The sequence below is a fragment of the Gigantopelta aegis genome, unplaced genomic scaffold (assembly GCF_016097555.1).
Source record: "Gigantopelta aegis isolate Gae_Host unplaced genomic scaffold, Gae_host_genome ctg4879_pilon_pilon, whole genome shotgun sequence".
Taxonomy (NCBI): Eukaryota; Metazoa; Mollusca; class Gastropoda; order Neomphalida; family Peltospiridae; genus Gigantopelta; species Gigantopelta aegis.
In genome coordinates this window covers 25,248-44,567 of record NW_024534101.1, presented here as the reverse complement: position 1 = coordinate 44,567, position 19,320 = coordinate 25,248, and the positions used below count along the sequence as shown (strand labels likewise).

The following is a 19,320-nucleotide window of genomic DNA, read 5'->3' as shown; positions in this document are numbered from 1 at the left end:
AGTTTCTGCCAACAAAAATATCTACTGAGGCATATAAGGCGAATTTACATTTTAAAAAATAGTTTTTTACTAGCAAGACTCTACAATTGATATATAAAGTAACTCTAGCAGAGTTATCATGAAGTCTATAGTCCCATGTTGCTTAAGTAGCAAGCATGCAATAGTGTACTGAGGCTCACTGTCAGTAGGAATTGATATACTTCAAGCATCTGGCACAAAAGTAACAATCTCTTCACTAATAATATTCCTTTCAGTAGAATTCGGTTAAATAGCCAGTGATAATGGGTGTGGTGACACATCAAGTGGACTAGAGAACTGGTACAAAGAATCTTTTGCTTTAAGCCATCTTCCTTGATGAAAGTAGATATGTGGTATGCTCTTTAAATGTCTTTAGAAGACAAGAGATTTTTGCAATGATTGCAATAAATACAATCACTCATAACAACAGTTTCTCCCTTGTTTTTCAGCCATATTCTATGGTACATCCAGTTTATTAATAATAGTTAAGAAGTGATAGACTATTATTTATTTTTGGCAGGATTGTTGTTGATTTACATAGACTGTTGTTGTAACTGCTTGATGGCAGGTTCTGACTTTGCTTACCATCACAACATGATACTAGTCCTAGTGATTCAAGATAAATGAATCTCCTCTCTCTCTCAGTATCTGGGTACAAGTGTTTTTTTCTACTTTCCTTTCATCTTCTCATATTTTTTTCTTTCCAGTTCTTAACCATCTTATCCTGGTCCAATCCATATTATATCGCATCCATGTAAGTAATACACATCAACAAGTTAGAAATGTTTTATAAAATTAACACTATCGATCCAGTAACATGGCTACTCCGATACTCCGATATATTTGAACACTTTGATTTGGTTAACTACAATATAGTACTATATTACTCCAATAATTATATTCTCATTAATATATTATATCGTTTCTATTGAGGGTATATCCAATAAAACTAAGTACAATAGTTGTTATTTTTATTTCTATCTTTTCTTTTTTTAGTCCAATTCCTGCTCCACCCCCACAATGTCGTCAATGTCCCCAGTTATGTTTGATATCTTTACTAGTCATTCCACTCATCCAACTCCACCCCCGTTCTCCTGTACTATTACCAGTAATCATATATTGTGTTTATGTTGTCTACAATCAATGCCTATAGAATCTGATAGTGACGTCACTATACCACCTCAAAAATGTATGTATGACCATAACATAGATAAACTACCTTAACCAGTAGAAATTATTATTGTTGATAACTTGTAAAAGGTAGTTAGAACTAGTCTATATACATGTACCTTAAATGTGTAGCTTCTTTAAAATAAATAATAAGTTTTTTATAACTTTTAGAAGACAGTTAGTATTCATAAGTACACATAACTAGAGGAATATTAACACCTTTAATTAATGTGAAGTTTGATGTCTTAATTTACTTTAAAATATACAAGTACATATATAATAGTGGCATTGTTTCATTGTTACAATTTTAATAATATATTGTAGTACCTTCCTTCTTCACTTCCTTTGTCACTTTGTATATGATGTATGTAACAAAGCTTATTCTCACATGTACTGAGGTTGTAGAAAAATAGGATTTAGAGATTTGTCTTAATTTATTTAAAGGTATAGTTGTTTATACTTAATTAATGAGGATACATTTATATTAATTAATGTCTACATTAGATATTGCTTTTGATGAAACTATATTGGGTAATTTAATTTGCGACAATGTTTATGAATCAAGAGTTTTAAAAGTACATATAATGTTTTGTATTATGTATTATATTTAGACATATTGTTAGGTTTATATGAGACTAAAGAGTATATTATTAAAGGATTTGTTAGAATCTTGGTTGGAGAAATTAGATGATAGAACATATCAAGCCCCTGGTAAATAAAAATTACATTTTCATTATATGCGTGAAGTTTGCTTACAGTAGTAGTATTATGGTATATGTAGTTCATAATGATTGTTCTTTTCTACTAGATACAAGGACTACTGGAATATCTTCATTACAATTACATTTTTAATTTTTTATTATATTGGTGAAGTTTGCTTACAGTAGTAGTATTATGGTACATGTAGTTCATAATGATTGTTTTGGACATTCTTATGTCCATTGATATTATATCTATTTATTCATCCATTGATTTATCCATGAATCCATTTGTAAAGTTTCATTCATCTATTTCTGTACATGTAAATATGACTCATTCAAGTTTGTTTTTTTCTTTTATTTCTAGTTAAATTAATTAATAGCTGAACTTCAAGACTTCTTATTGTCAGATAAATGGACACCAGATGCATATCTCATAGCCAGAGCTTACTTATGTACCTGATGACTTTAAAGAGATGATAAAGATGACTTTACCAATAATGAAAGGTACATGTAAGAAGACTGTCAATATGTGGGGTGTGTCATTTATTTAACTCTTAAGTCTAGACTTCCACAACTAGTACAACACAGTGATAAAGTATAACTAATAAATTTTGTAATTAATACTATTAATAAACAATCAATAATAATATAATGAACTTTATAACAATAACATTATTACAATTATAAAATAATATAATAATAATTGTTATAAAACAGCTATTTGTTTTCTTTGTTTTCCTCAAGACTGTGAGCAAATGCAGTGTTAAAAAATTTCTAATAAAAGGAATGGCGATAATATTAAAATAATTACAATGATGCTGATAATTAGTGAAATAGAAATAAAAGGAAATTAATAGTAATGATGTATTATGAATTAATGTAAACTAGTAATATATATATTATAATATATGCTGTTAACTTACACTTTAGACTATGAAAAACAATTTTCTGTTTTTTAACTTAAGACTGCAGACTATACATAGTCCAAGATCCCAAATTTAAAAAAAGCTCTAAATTATTAACAATATTGCTTGAATTTTTTTAGAGTCAATTATATAGGTCCTTGAGTAATTAATTGTGCTCAGCAATGTTGTTAAAGGTTGCAAAAAATTAAAAAGCCTTATTAATTTACATGTACATGTACCAATAAAACAAAGGGCAGTATTAGAGCACTTTAAAAATGTAATGTAATTGCAACATTTGAGAGCAGTATTAGCACTTATAACAGTATCAGAGTTAGTTACAATTTAAAAATATACCTTTATAATTAATATTAAATAACAATAACAACAATAGCAATATTATGTTTTAGTAGTATGTAAAAATACACTTCCATGATGTTATAATTTACAGTGCAAACTGCTAATACTGTTAGCTACCTATCACAAAAATAAGGTTGCATAAATCAAACAAAATCAGTTTGATGAGTAGAATTCAAACAATTGTATTATATTCAAGAAATAAAGCATTAGTCAATTTCGTCATCCAGTAGTGATTCTCGTCTCATTACTACTGATACCACAGTCACTGAACTAGTTTCACATATTAAAGCAGGGGATCCAGGACACATTAAAGGAACATCTGCTTCTTCAGTAATAGGATCTGGTGGAGGTTTCTTAAATACCCTCATGATTTTTGTAAATGGTCGTTTCAAACAAGATTTAGACAGATGATCCAAAACATGATAGAAGATAATACCACAGAATACTATAAATGATACTGATACTAAAGCAACACTTTTAATACTTGCCTTGAATTTGATGTTTTTGTAGGTTTGTGCATTCACATAAGCTATAATCATGAGATTAAGAAAAAAAGACATCTCAAGACAAGCCAAAGGTAAATGTCGATATATTCCTGTCAAAAGGAAGTACATTGACATAATAACAAATAAGAGAGATGTTAACACATCCAAACTTATAGTAGTCTCAATATCTAGAGACATAACTAGTGCTCAGACAACACGAACACGTAGTAAAAATCCAGTCCAAAAACGACACTTGTCCTTATATGGACTTCCATATTACAAGTTCCATCATAAAACAAGTAATCTTAGACTATACAAGTTATTTTATTTATTATAATTTATTCCATTCAGATGTATTAGTGTGTGTTAATACAGTATACAGTTAATGATACATAAAATATTAATGTTATAATATGTTCTTAAGACTGTACTGTATCTGGTAGACCTGACTTGTCTAAATCACTGAAATAAGGATGTTGCATAACAGTCTTTGCTGACATTCTCTTCCCATGATTATAAACCAACATTTTGCTGATATTAAAGACACTAGAATTAAAAAGGATCATTGAACAATAACCTACCATTAACAGGTCACAACCTGCTGCATCAAGTCGAGGACAAACTTGTTTTATTGTCTTTCCAATCCATTTAGGAAAATTTGGTTTAAAATTTGATAGTTCAGTTACATTAGGCCATGTTGTATCATTAGGTGTACCCAAAATCCTACAGTGGAACTAGTTAAACCAGTTTATAAAACCTGTTTTGAATAACCTGAAAATTCAGAGAGTTGATCAATTTTAGAGTCTCATTGAAACAACAGTTTTTTATTAGACATTTCAGCAAATATACAAGTTATACTCCATACATCAATGGGATAAGAATATCGTGCTGAACCAAGTAAGAGTTCAGGGGCCCTGTACCACAGTGTTACTAGCTGTGGTAATTTAAAAAATGGGTCAGTGAGTGTGTGTGACTGTGTGTGTGAGAGAGAGAGAGAGAAAGGGGAGAGAGAGGAGGAGAGAGAGAGAGAGAGAGAGAGAGAGAGAGAGAGAAGAGAGAGAGAGAGAGAGAGAGAGAGAGAGAGAGAGAGAGAGAGAGAGGAGAGAGAGAGAGAGAGAGAGAGAGAGAGAGAGAGAGAGAGAGAGAGAGAGAGAGAGAGAGAGAGAGGTACACCTTCTTTCTCAACTCTCAAGACGTATTTTTCTTCCAGTTATAAAGAAGTTAAAAATATCTAGGATATGGTCTTTGTTAGGTGGGGCTGGAATGGAAAGAGTATCAGTTCTTTAGAGATAGATTGTGCTCACTGACTCCTAATGGACGACCAGCAAAGAGACCTCAAAGGATTGTCTTAAAACTGACTCAGTAAGTGATCAAGAAAGTTTCTGTAGAGATGAGGTAGTCATTGTAGTGTAGACCATAGTTAGTTTCACAACAACAAGGACAACATCTTTATTACAAACTAACTTGGACAAGAAATGATAAAAATTCCAGCGCAGTTCTTTACATACTTCAAGCCGTCGACCAATCAGATTCGACTATTTGTCCGCTAGCAATCTTTAAATAACAACAATTCGCGCTTTTATTTATTATCAGTAAAATTAATAGATTCAATTAATTAGATCATTGTTAATAATATTCTCTATAGTAACCTCAACTCCTCCACTTTTTATACTATTGAAAAACCAAAGACATCTCATTGTATTGGTAAGTAAGATAGTGAAAAGTCTTGAGAGGATTATAATTTCAGGTTTAAGACAATGATCGGTCTCACGGCCACCTCTTTCTCTGGAACAAATAGCGAAACCTTCTCCCTGTACCTATGATGTCAAACCATCTTCTTTAAGTAGTAAAGGTCCATTATGTTGGATATCAACCCATCATATTAACAGTATGTCCTTTATTACTATGTTTAAATTTGATAATGTTGTCATGGTAACAGGTAAAACCCCTCCAATTAAGACCACAAATTTATGGATTTATCAAACTAATCAGGACAGGGAACAAGTAATTTTTTATATAATTTAGTTATAATTTATTAAATCTATTTAATTTTAGAATAATACTATTCCATGTTCCTATAATATACCTCATATAATTGGATGTCAATCTTTAACTACAAGGACAGCACCATTTTATTCTATGAGAATTAAAACAACTCTACCTCTTGGTAATAAAAATTAGAATAAATTATAAGTCTGAAGTTCAGGACACTTGTTCTAGGCCCATACTAATAATACTTTAATGACCTTTATATTGAGGACACACCTCTACTAATGACATTGTCCTAAAGAAGTACAATATGACAGTCTGAGATCACCATATTTTATACTGATCCTATCACTAAACCTTAAACATTAAGTATGTGGCTTAAGGTTCAGACTGTCTCACTAGACTTCCATAGTGTCCATTATAGAGATGTTCCATTTAAGTATGATCTTATATCTTCTAATAGGCTCAACTATTCAACCAGCTCCTAACAGTTATAACACACTAGAGGCTACTAATATTACACTGACATCTTATCCTTCTTACACTATATCACATTTACCATCTCAAAACAAAAGATCAAGTCAGCATTATCTTTAACAACTAAAAAATTAATGTTCTATTTAACAGAATCTACTCACAGACCATCATCCTAATATAGACATCTGTACATTAAGAAGTCCAGCATATACTATATAAATAACATTATATTTTATATTGTTAATATAACTGTATGTCTGTCAACATTTGATATTAAACTTTCTCTATGAACACTCTCTGTCTATATATAGTCTAGCATTGCCTTCTCCAAGTTAAAGGGCAGAAATGCCAGTTATAATTCAAACATTCACTTCTCTGTAAAATGTCCATATATGGTAATATTATTATAATAATCACACATAGTACAATAACTAAACTAACTATTATAATAACCTTACTACTAAAATTATAACACACACTAGTATACTATTAAATGGTTTCATTGAAAGTATGTTATGATCTCTGACATTGTCGGACGTTCTCTACGATTCTCTTTCAAACATCGTTCAACAAGAGCTTTAAACATTGGCTGTCTAATACTGTTAATATGAAGTTGTCTCTGAGTTACCTCAGGAATACGACAGATCATCATTTCAATCAAGACAACACCATAACTATAAACATCCATTGCAGGAGAATGGTCTCTTGGTACACCAGCTTCTGGAGCAGAATAAACTGGATTACCTGGATTAACTGTACGACCAATCATTGGTTGAAGATTAGCTGAACCATAGTCTGATACCTTGGCTCTCCACCCACCAACAATTGGCAGTAACAGTACGTTAGCAGTGCTGACATCTCTATGTAGTATAGGGTCTGGTTTAAAGAGGTGGAGATAGTTGAGACCACAGGCTATATCTTGACTAATAGTCAGAACAGCAGGATAGGGTAGAGGACCAGCTTCTAGCTCTTTGCGAAGACTAGTTGGCATTAGTTCTGAGAGGATGATAGGAGTGCCCACTTTAGTGGCTCCAATGAACTGAAGGAGATTAGGATGACGTACTCGAGCAGCAATCTCCATTTCTCGTGTAAAAACTGATTTGTTATATGGTGACAGGATAACTTCATGAAGACATTTGGCAGCCACTCTAGGCCACGAAATTTAGCCACCTTGACTTCTCCCCCCAACCTCCTTTCCCAAGGATCTCCTCAGTCATCTCAATCTCCTCCTTCCTCACTACCCAGTGAGACTGTTGTTGTAACTGTTGAACTTGTTGTTGAAGAGTGGCTATAGTATGTTGTCTTTGTTGAAGAGCAGTGGTTGACTCTTGCAGTTGTTGACGAAGATCTTGTTCAATATTGTCACGTTGTTGACGATAATCATTATGTTCTCGGTGAAGATTATCACACTCTTGACGTAGTACTCTTTCTCTCTCTTGACTATCCTGTAACTGTCCTCTTTCTCTCTCTTCTTGATCTTGTATTTGTTGTTGAAGTAAACTTTCTCTATTTCTGTGTTCATGTAGAAGTGTAGCTTGAGTTTGCTGTTTTTCTTGAAGTTCTTGACGTAGTTGATGTAGTTGTCTTTCTTTTGTTTCAAGGTCCTCTTGAAAAGCTCTTGTCATATCTATCTGCTGTTGTTTGGTATCTTGTAGCTCTTTCTTGGTAACTTCAAGTTGTCGTGTTAAACGTTGAATTTCTCTATCTTTCTCTTGTAATTCTTGACATGATGAAGATGAAGGTTGAAGATGTGTAGGAGATTGGACAGTAAGTTGAGGTTGTCCATGTCTCTTCTGTTGTAGCTTAAGTTGAAATGCCAGTTATAATTCATACATTCACTTCTCTGCAAAATGTCCATATATGGTAATATTATTATAATAATCACGCATAGTACAATAACTAAACTAACTATTATAATAACCTTACTACTAAAATTAAACACACACTAGTATACTATTAAATGGTTTCATTGAAGTCTGTTATGATCTCTGACATTGTGGGACGTTCTCTATGATTCTCTTTCAAACATCGTTTGATAAGAGATTTAAACGTTGGTCGTCTAATACTGTTAATATGAAGTTGTCTCTGAGCTACCTCAGGAATACGACAGATCATCATTTCAATCAAGACAACACCATAACTGTAAACATCCATTGCAGGAGAATGGTCTTTTGGTACACCAGCTTCTGGAGCAGAATAAACTGGATTACCTGGATTGACTGTACGACCAATCATTGGTTGAAGATTAGCTGAACCATAGTCTGATAACTTGGCTCTCCACCCACCAAACAATTGGCAGTAACAGAACGTTAGCAGTGCTGACATCTCTATGTAGTATTGGGTCTGGTTTAAAGAGGTGGAGATAGTTGAGACCACAGGCTATATCTTGACTGATAGTCAGAACAGCAGGATAGGGTAGAGGACCAACTTCTAGCTCTTTGCGAAGACTAGTTGGCATTAGTTCTGAGAGGATGATAGGACTACCCACTTTAGTGGCTCCTATGAACTGAAGGAGATTAGGATGACGTTACTCGAGCAGCAATCTCCATTTCTCTTGTAAAAACTGATATGTTATATGGTGACAGGATAACTTCATGAAGACATTTGGCAGCCACTCTGAGGCAACGAAATTTAGCCACCTTGACTTCTCCCCAACCTCCTTTGCCAAGAATCTCCTCAGTCATCTCAATCTCCTCCTTCCTCACCACCCAGTGAGAACTGTTGTTGTAACTGTTGAACTTGTTTGTTGAAGAGTGGCTATAGTATGTTGTCTTTGTTGAAGAGCAGTAGTTAAACTCTTGGTTGTTGTTGACGAAGATCTTTCTGTGTTCAATATTGTCCTCTTGAAGAGCTCTTGTCATATCTATCTGCTGTTGTTTTTGGTATCTTGTAGCTCTTTGTTGGTAACTTTAAGTTGTCGTGTTAAACGTTGAATTTCTCTATCTTTCTCTTGTAATTTTTGACGTGATGAAGATGAAGGTTGAAGACGTGTAGGAGATTGGACAGTAAGTTGAGGTCGTCTATGTCTCTTCTGTTGTAGCTTAAGTTGATATTCTTCAGTAGATGTCAGGTTAGTTATTACATCTCCTACAGTCCACTGGTCATCATTACATACTATAGTGAGAGATATAGTATGTTACAATAGTATTGAGTTATGAGACTAGTTTGTAATATAAACAGTTAGTGTGTCAATACTCCTATATCATACTGTGATAATACTGATAATGTGTGTGTGTACTATATAACAAATACTATCATCAATAGACAGTACTTACTAAGTTCTATCACTGTAGTATGATTGAGTTCACTAAAACCTTTAAATCCTCCAAATTGTATTACCCATACAGTGGTAGGTGACACATTCCATAATGAGAGGGAGTGGCTCCATCTCTTAGTCACTGACTCTGGTATATTGAGCTATAAGATGGAATATAGTGTACTATATGACATTATAATAATGATGTTATGATATTACTACAAAACTAGTCATTATATATGTAACATCAGTGGATACATGTACTCTAGTAACAGACTATAACTTTTTATGAACTGGTGGAGTTGACATGTTACAATACTTTAAAACATCAACATAAGTACTTATGTACAATCTTTAATAACTGAATTATAACTATAAACAAATCAGATATATCAATAGACTATACTATCATAATGCTAAAGAATAACTATAATAACTATTATTAATTATAATTTTTTATAGATAAGAGTTATTTTCAGAGGTCAAAGTTCAAATAGTCACACTTTATTATATCTCCCTCATATTGTAGATCGATAGACATTAACTCACTTTCTGTTAGTGTTAGGTCACATGATAACTAGCAACTAACCTTTGTCCATGTCTTTGTATCAATGTTAAATAACCAGCTGTCACCAATAGTACCAATTCCACCCACCATCATCACATGTAGGTCACTGATAATAGTGGTAGCATGACAATCTCTCCTCTTAGGCCAATTCACTGATTTGTGAAGTGGTTCACTTATCTTCTCCCAGTGCTGGGTAGATAATATTCAAGTCAACATATTATACAATTAACATAGCAGTAATTAATACTGTATACTGGGAAATGTTTAAGAATATTGTTTATTTTATACTTTATGTGAATTTTAATTTAGTTACAATATTTCCTTTAATAAGACCTGGGACATCTATTTTAATATTGAACAACAATAGGGAAATTTACTATTTGAGGTCACTATTTAAAATATAATTGTGAATTATTAAAGTTTCTAGAGTTAGAAGTTAAGTTATCAATATAACCTCTAAGTTGATTAAAGAAATATTAACAAACAATAAATCACTTGTTTATTAATAAAACAGTTCCTAATAATAATATAAAGACATTATATACTATAAATTTAGTTCATTTAATAATATCAAATTTTAAACATGATTACTCCACAATATTATACAGTAACTAAATACTTTAACTTAATACATATTGTAAACTCACCACTGCAGTCTTTGTACACTGAGCAATATACACAGTGTTAATAGGACCATTAGGTGTATAACCACCAAATAACAGAGCTCTGTTATTTGGTAGTGATGTAAAAGTGAAGCCATCACAAGGAGGTGGACATTCTCCAGTAATTTCTGGTATTATCCACTGACCTGCAATACAAACAGTTATAAAATTGTACTTGATATATAATGTATTAATAACATGATATATTGATCTTCTTACCACTGGATAACTGATAATAGTGGTGTTCATTAGTACGAAACATTATCACCATAAACATCACTATACTGAGCTCGAGCACCAGGTTGTGGAGAGGTAGGACGTGGACCAATACCACCAACTACCAGTAGATAATTCACTTTATTGAATGTAAGAGATATCATCCTACAGCTTGACTTCATCATTGGACCCGTACTTGGATTAGTTGTGAACAGTTCATTCCATGTAAGTGAATGTGTTATTAATGAGTTGACACTATTGTGACGACACTGGCCATGATTACAATAGCCTCCAAAATAGTAGATCCTGTTACTGATAACAGTGGAGCATAATTATAGACACCCAGTGGAGGTTTTCCATTAGTAGGTCGTTGTTCCCATCTACCAGTTGATAAGTGAAGTATCTCAATAACAGAGGTCATCCTATGTTTGACTTCATTGTCATGTACCTCAGGAAGACCATCTATATTACCACCCACATGTAGAGGTAGTCACCCACTATATGTGTGGAGTGATCAGACCTCTTTGTAGGTACATGATAATCTGTAGAACATGACACACACACACACATAACAATAGATAATTATTATAATAATGTAGTCAAACCTGATCTCGACGTAGCCATGCAGCTTTTCTTTCAAAATAGACACGCCCTTAATAATGAGCTCTCAGTTATTTTAATTGAGGACAACTCTGCATGTGAACCCACAAGTTGAACCACTTTGCTAGAATATTGTGATGATATTACAAGAAATATTAATAGAAACCAAGCATAGCCTGGAAAGATAAACTGTAGCCACGTCTTACTGCAAGAATCCATACCATCAAAGAAACAAGTCTCAATACCCAGATCAAGATTAAACCAGGAAATAAATTAACTAAGAACTTTCACAGGACCATTGGGAAAGAAGATAGGTTCATATATTTTGACAACATTAGCATAGAATATAAGTCCATTGATTGTACCCACAGACACAGTTAAGTTTAATGCAATGATAAAGCTACCAGTGCTATACCAGCAAGAGCAAATGTAATGATAAGAGCCTATGTAGTTATTAGTACATTGTCCACATTGATTGGATCCTAATATGAGACTAAGGCCATCACTACATTGTCCACAGAGTATGCCAGATCGATTGTAAAGACATTGTGGATCAGTAGAGGTCATTTTAAAATAAATTTTTCCATCATTGCAGTAATCAAAGGGGCAAAGAGGATAAACAATAAGACAGTCTGAATTCATTTTTTATAACCAATCCACATATCACCATTTCTAGTTATAATTTGAGTGTTAATATCACAAGTTATTGAAGATGTATTTAATTCAGGTCTACAACTGCAAGCATCATTTAGTAATGGAAACCCAATTGGACAGGACTCAATGCTAACTTCAATGTCTTTAGCATAGTCATCAGGTGAAAGTCCACTGAGTAAACCTTCAAGTGTTACATAGACTTTTGATGTGTTCAATGAAGGGTTTGCTGTTATCTTGAAGGTTACATTGGTACAAGTTGCATTTAGTCTAGTATTGTCAGTTTGTACAGTAGATGATGAATTATCTGATGTTGTCAATTTATTACACCCTTTGTTAAGCCATCTTTATTACAACAGTAGCTAGTGATATATTGACATTAATTCCAGGTATTGCTGTTATATTGAAGTTTGTAATAGAGCAATTTTGTATGTTTGATTCACAAAAACACACTTGGATAGGATTTGATGACACTACTGATAGACCTGTTTGTTGAGGGTAATGAAATTGGTGATCAAAGTCAAAGTTCACACAATTAGATATTTCACCTCCATACAATACATCACCAGATATATCAGCTGTATTGTTGATGAAATATAACATTGCCTTAAAATCATTATTATAATAAGAAAGATTATTAAAGGTACCAAAATACTAAGGCAATGCTATTAACAACTTTTAATACAAAGATTCCACCACCTGACTCACTAGCATGATTATTGACAAATGATATGTTTGTGTTCTGATTTAACAATGTTTGGGAGAGTCCATATAAAGCAATGCCTCCACCATAAATGCCAGAATTGTTTACGAATGCACTATGTCCATCAAACATTATTGGGCTATTAATACTTACTAAACCAGTTGTGTTATGATTACTAATATCAATTTGGTCCAAAAGAACATTTTCAATATTCATAAGTAACACAGCAGATTGATATTTGTCCAGCATCTTTGATACTTTATTGAAATGAAATGAAACATTTGTAAAAAAAAACCTAACCTTTGAAGCAGATAGTAAAGTAATAATGAACACTCCTGATCCATAGTATGCAGTATTGTTATAAATATTGTAGTTACTAAGCTCAATACTACCACTTCCATTATATAAAAAACTGTACACTCCTCCTCCATACAGAGCAGTATTGTTGTATATAATGCAATTAATAAACTCAATAATACCATTTTTCATATTCGAAAATAAATGGTCACTTCTCCCCAATTAGCAGCAATATTGTTGTGTATAGTGTAATTGGTAAACTCAATACTACCACTTCCACAATTGAAATTGATGAGGATTCCTCCATTATTATTTGAAAAAAAACCTTTTTCAATGATTACCTCAACATTAATTTCATTATCACATGATACACCAACATCATGCCACTTCCTAATGCCAATGTAAAATTTGATTTCACAATATTAATTCTGGACAGTCTTTTAGCCTGCTCACTATAATAAATTAACGCATTGGCTACATAAATGTTAGGATTTCTATTATTAGCAAATGTGGAATTATTTTGATTAACACATCAAAAGCATTGAAAAGAAACAAGTCCATTACCAGAACTATTCTGGACTGATAACCATTCCAATGTAACATTATGGTATTGAGAAAGAGTAAGCTAGCAACATACATACTTTGTATACCCACTTAAACAAACATCCCACAATTTGCTATTGTTAATGATTTCAATACCTAAAATCTCTGACTGCTAGTAAATTGTATAACCAATTCTGTTGTAACCATCTATAAATGCTGTTAGATAATAAATATGACACCACGCTCATTGATGGACAGCAATGCAATAGTGAAGGATCGAGAAACAATAGAGAATTAATATCTAAACTGGAAGAACCAAGAACAAGTAATAAGTTGTATTACTGCAGCCCTGATAAGATAGAAAATATGTTATGTTAATTAATTGATATCACTACTTGTGAATACACCTAGTAATTCATATAGTAAGGAAAACGAACGTAGTGAGTGATTAATAGGTAGACCAATATTGTAACGTAGATGATGTTACGGTAGATCTATCAGTAAATTGTGTTGATAAGCATAACTCTCTGGGAATGTGGCATGTTTAAAAGAAAACTTCAAAACCTATCAAACTAAAACCATCAGTAGTACAATAGTGGCTAGTGATAATTGCATAGAAGTCGAGTAACACAAATTTAAGTATAATTTCGATTATGACACAATTTGTGTCGTCTAATTTTGTCACTATAATTTAGTATAATTATAGTGGATGGGTTTGGTCCTGTAAGTCCACAAATAAATGGTGTTCAGTCAGTCATTTATATCAATAGTACTGTATATTTTTATAACGAGAGACATTAGTACCACACTACCAGTCGTAATGATTAAAGTCAACAATGTCCTCCAAAGTTATTGGAGCACCAAACTATACAATACTGAAGTAACCACACATAGATTAGCAGATATGACAGAGCCATGGACAACTGTAGTAAGATTCAATTATACAAAAGGCTACTCATTGTTATTTAAATTATGAAGGAGACTTTAAGAAAGACAGAGAGATGATAAAGATGACTGACACAATATGCAAGGTACATGTGAAAGACTGCATATGTGGGTGATGTCCATTATTATTTAACTTCTTACGTCTAATCCACAACAATGTACGACAAGTGATAAATAATGTAACGAACATATCAATAAGTACTTTTGTAACGTTATAATTATGAGATTATTACAATTCCAAGTAATATAACAAGTCATAATTACTATAAATATAAAAAACACATATTTTGTTCTCTTGGTTCATTCGCAACTGTTACTCCATTCCGCCAAATAGTAAATTAGCCAGTTAATGTTGATAGAAGGAATAAACCAAAATAACTTAGATCGTATAAAAGGAACTCGTTGTTGAATCACTAAACTTTTATTCCCCATGAACAAAGACAAGACATATTCTCGTTTATAAGAGTGTACTCCCAGCGCTCACACCATAACTACCTCTCCAGTACTCATGGTGGAGTAAACAGCCTCCACACGAGAGCATGTAGATAGTTATATTGACAAAAGACCATTTCAATTATTATGAGAGTAATATTTTTTTGATATAGAATCTCAAAGTGGGTTATAAATACTTAGTAAAAAAAGAGATTGAGCATGATTATAAAGTGTGGATTAATAAATCTTAGTCGACCACATGAAATCTAAATTTCAGAAATTGTTGCTAAGCCAACTCTTATTTGTGCTCATGGTTATGTAAAAGATACCGTAAAAGAATATCAACTAACTGCTGCAGTTAGTCTACTAGTGGCTTTGATAATTCATAAGAATTCTATATTGTGATACAAATTCTAGTTACTGCTAGTAGATTTAGTGTATTGTAGAACCCGATTTTAAGACCACCTATATACTAGCTATATCGTGATGGGTTGTCTGTAAGTGTCCACAATAAATGTGTTCTACAGTCAATGTAGTATCATCATACTCTGGAAATAAAGATGTTGCTGTTACATATAGTACATACAGGTAGTAATGATTAAAGTCAATAGTATCATCAGAAAGTTACACATTCAAGAGCTTCTCTACACAATTACTGAAAGTATACCTTATCAAATAGACCCACAAAACTATTTTATACCTCAAACATCTGTTCCCTTGCTATCTCCATGTAGAAGAAACTATAGTCTCGTTCCCAGACCTATTCGCAAGCAGTGGCTGTAACATTATAATTGACTTTTGTGTGGGATCTCAGTAAAGAATGTGCAATGGGTTGGTATGCAATAGGAAGTTATGTGATATATGAGATTCACAGACAGTAAAGGTTATCACACTGTAGGTGCACGTGAGAACATTTGTGTCACTCCTTAGTAGAGGTGTCTTAAAGTAGCGGCATCTATAATACGTAAAGGCATTAGCATGGGACTAGAACAAGTGTCATCAATGATTCAATATACGTATGTATAATAGCTAAAGGATTGTATGGGACATAGGAAAAAGGGTATTGAATCTCTATAATTTGTATAAAGGTTGCTTTAAAGTATTAGTAGGGACAAACATGTATCCAGACATAGATAGAGGAACAATACAACAGAATATAGTATTGGACTAACTTCAAGTACTCTAATAAAGAGTGGAAACTACTTATCACTTGTAGTTAAACGTCAGATGTGATGTAGATATTGTGCAAAGCAGATGGCTAAGTACAGAGACAGTACTTGCGATTCAAACAAGGACATCTCAACACAAGCAAAGATCAAAGCTGTCATGATATATATCTCATCGAGGAAGTCTTATTAAAACATCCGGAATAGCCACTTCTGTAGATGATTAAACTCCATACAATACACAATAGTATACCTCAGGGATCTATCAGTTGACATATCAGTTGGCTAACAACATGAGAGGGTGTAGTCAACAAAAGCACAGCCAAAACTGATTGACAGTGACATGATTGCCAACCTCTAGTAGTGACAATGTACGGTCTTCAAGGCCAACTTCTGTTAAGAGCAACCATGTCCGGTTACTTAAGACATTGGTTATTTACATGTCCAATAACCCATGGTATAATGGTCAGTATGGAACAATCAGTAAAATAGTACTGACAGTGAGACCTTTAAACAATTAGAGTTTAATTAAAAACTAATAACCTCCAATATTGGGACACTTACACATCAGACTCTACCGATAGATAATATCTGGTGACATTGATACTGATGTACACATACAACTGAAATATGAGGAAAATGATATCACTGGAAATAATGGCAGTACGTATCAGTTTAGGACTATGGAGAACAGAAGATGTATTTAACAGTCAGTCTGTCAACGGAATGCATGTCCCAAACTAATTTCAGAGAGAAAAGGGACCACTGAACGATATACATACTCGTGCATGACATGAATTATTACTGTCTTGTTCTGTACAGAATTCATTAATACACGTTTAAATATCTAGAAGCGGTTAGTCAGTCAGTAGTATATAGTCTGTTACAAGTCCAGTGATTTATTGTATACTTTTGACCAGGTTGTATTCATTATTATGTGACACAAGTTCATAACGGCTCATATAATTTGTACATGTAACAAGACAGCTGTATTTACAGAGATGGTTTGATAAAAGTGTTACATCTGCACAATTTTGAGCCTGAAGGTTCTGTTTCTTACTGGAATCAATTAACCTATAAAGCTAATATTGCTTAGATAAAAAAATTTCAAGTCACACTTTTGTAATGATCTTACCATTATTGTGTTCTGATGAAGGACAGTAAACAGTTGTAAATGTAGGGCAATTTATATGTCACTAGGTAGTACTAGTTTATATTCTATAAGAGTTAGTTATAATATTAAACTATACCTTTATAATTCTACGTGCCTAATAAATATCATAATTAGTAACAGTACACTTAGTAGTCAGAATAACTAACTTCATGATATAGTAATTACATTACATTACTGCTACGGCTCAAAAAACTACAGTCAGATTAAAGTGTATATAAATCACAACATAATCGTTTGATGAGCTAGAATTAAAACAATTGTATCCTATGTAAGAAAATAAAGCATTAGTCATCTTCATCATCAGTCGTAGTGGATTCTCGTCTCCTACTACTGATATCAGTCACTGAACAGTTCACCATAAAGTAGGGGACTAGGATGCATGTTAAGGAACTTTGCAATCTACATACTCTTATATTTCAAAATCAATGGAAAGGTTCCTCTATTGATCCGATCATATATGAATGGTCTTGTAAATGTGTAGCGATTAGCCTTCATAGGTGAGTACAATAATAAGTGACCTGTACAATAATTAGAAATATGATGGCAGCGTGAGTAGTGACTGCTAATCAATTTGATCGATTACTGAAGGTAACTTTTATCAGTCTCTACATAATATGAATTAGAAAATCATTAGCGTTTAAAAGTGGTTGCATAGTAAGTCACTTAAATTGTCATAATTACATAGCAATGTGGTACAAGCAGTCTATGTTGATTTTTACATCAAAGAAAGAAAGCTTGACTCAGGTAACTTGTAGAAATATATGGATAATATCAATCAATAGAATTTTATGTGAGATATAATAATGATTACCAATATAATTTTTCTTAACTTACTATGTTTTTAAAATATAATTGACAGTATATTAGTAAGCGCATAATAAACTCTTATTCTATGAATATTATAATTTACTTAAATATAATAGCTAGTGCTGTTAGTGAATGCAAAATAATAATCATGAAATGTTAATACAAACTCAGACAACTAAGGTATAATATAATGAGATAGATTTAAAACGCAATTAATACTAATATAATTCATGTATTAATAAGACAATTAATATGTCTACTAAAACATTTTCGTCTTCATTATGGATAAGAAATGTTGTTTCATCATCAAGCAGAGGTCACAGTAACTCTGGTACTAATGAATATGTTCATAGGTCAGCTGATGAATGATATTGGCTGGAGAGACTTTTTGTTATCATCATTGGGAAGAATATTAGATCGTGGCTTTTAAAAACACTCTTTCTGGTGGGTCTTGTAAATATGACTTTATAATCATCCCACATGTGATAGAACAAAATACCACAGAATACTACAAAAGCTAGTGATATCAAGATTTGGTCAATAGTTCTACTTTTGAATTAGTAAAAGTTGTTTACGTATAGAAGACAATAAAAATAAGGTTAAGAAAAAAGAAAATCTCAGACAGACCAAGGGAAGCTTTTGATAGATTCCCTTCAAAGGAATACATAAAGTAATCACAACAACTCAAAATAGATGTTAACATATCCAAGCTAACAGCAATATCAATATCTAGGGGATACAACCAGTGCTAAGACAACACGAACTATAGTAAAAATCCAGTCCAAAAACGACATTTGTCCTTATATGGACCTCCATATGCATCAGAGAAAGGCTTCAGATATGTTGACACTTTTGGCAGCAGAACATGTGTGGTTTGATAAGGTCCTTCAAATAATGGTATAGTAAGAAGGTAGAAAGTGTATGGAATAATAAGTAAAATGAGTACAGCCAGTGAGAACAGAACAATGGTAAATGACACCCTTTTCAGATATTCTCAGGTGTAGCATCAATATACCACCTTAATAGTAGAATTTGAAAATCTTTTATCAATACACTGAATATTAATGTGTAAGGACTTGGAAGACAGTGCGTATCAGTTTTGGTGTATGATAGTAGTATCATAGTTGCTAATACTGGAATTGCTTTGTCTTCCCACAAGTCGAACCACTTTACTGGAATATCGTGATAATATTATGAT

The 19,320-nt window shown here is 32.7% G+C and overlaps 1 pseudogene; it reads right to left on the bottom strand.

Moving 5' to 3' along the window:
• Positions 1–4,067: 4,067 nt before the first annotated feature.
• LOC121366159 overlaps positions 4,068–19,320 on the bottom strand; it is a 37,413-nt pseudogene continuing 22,160 nt past the window's right edge.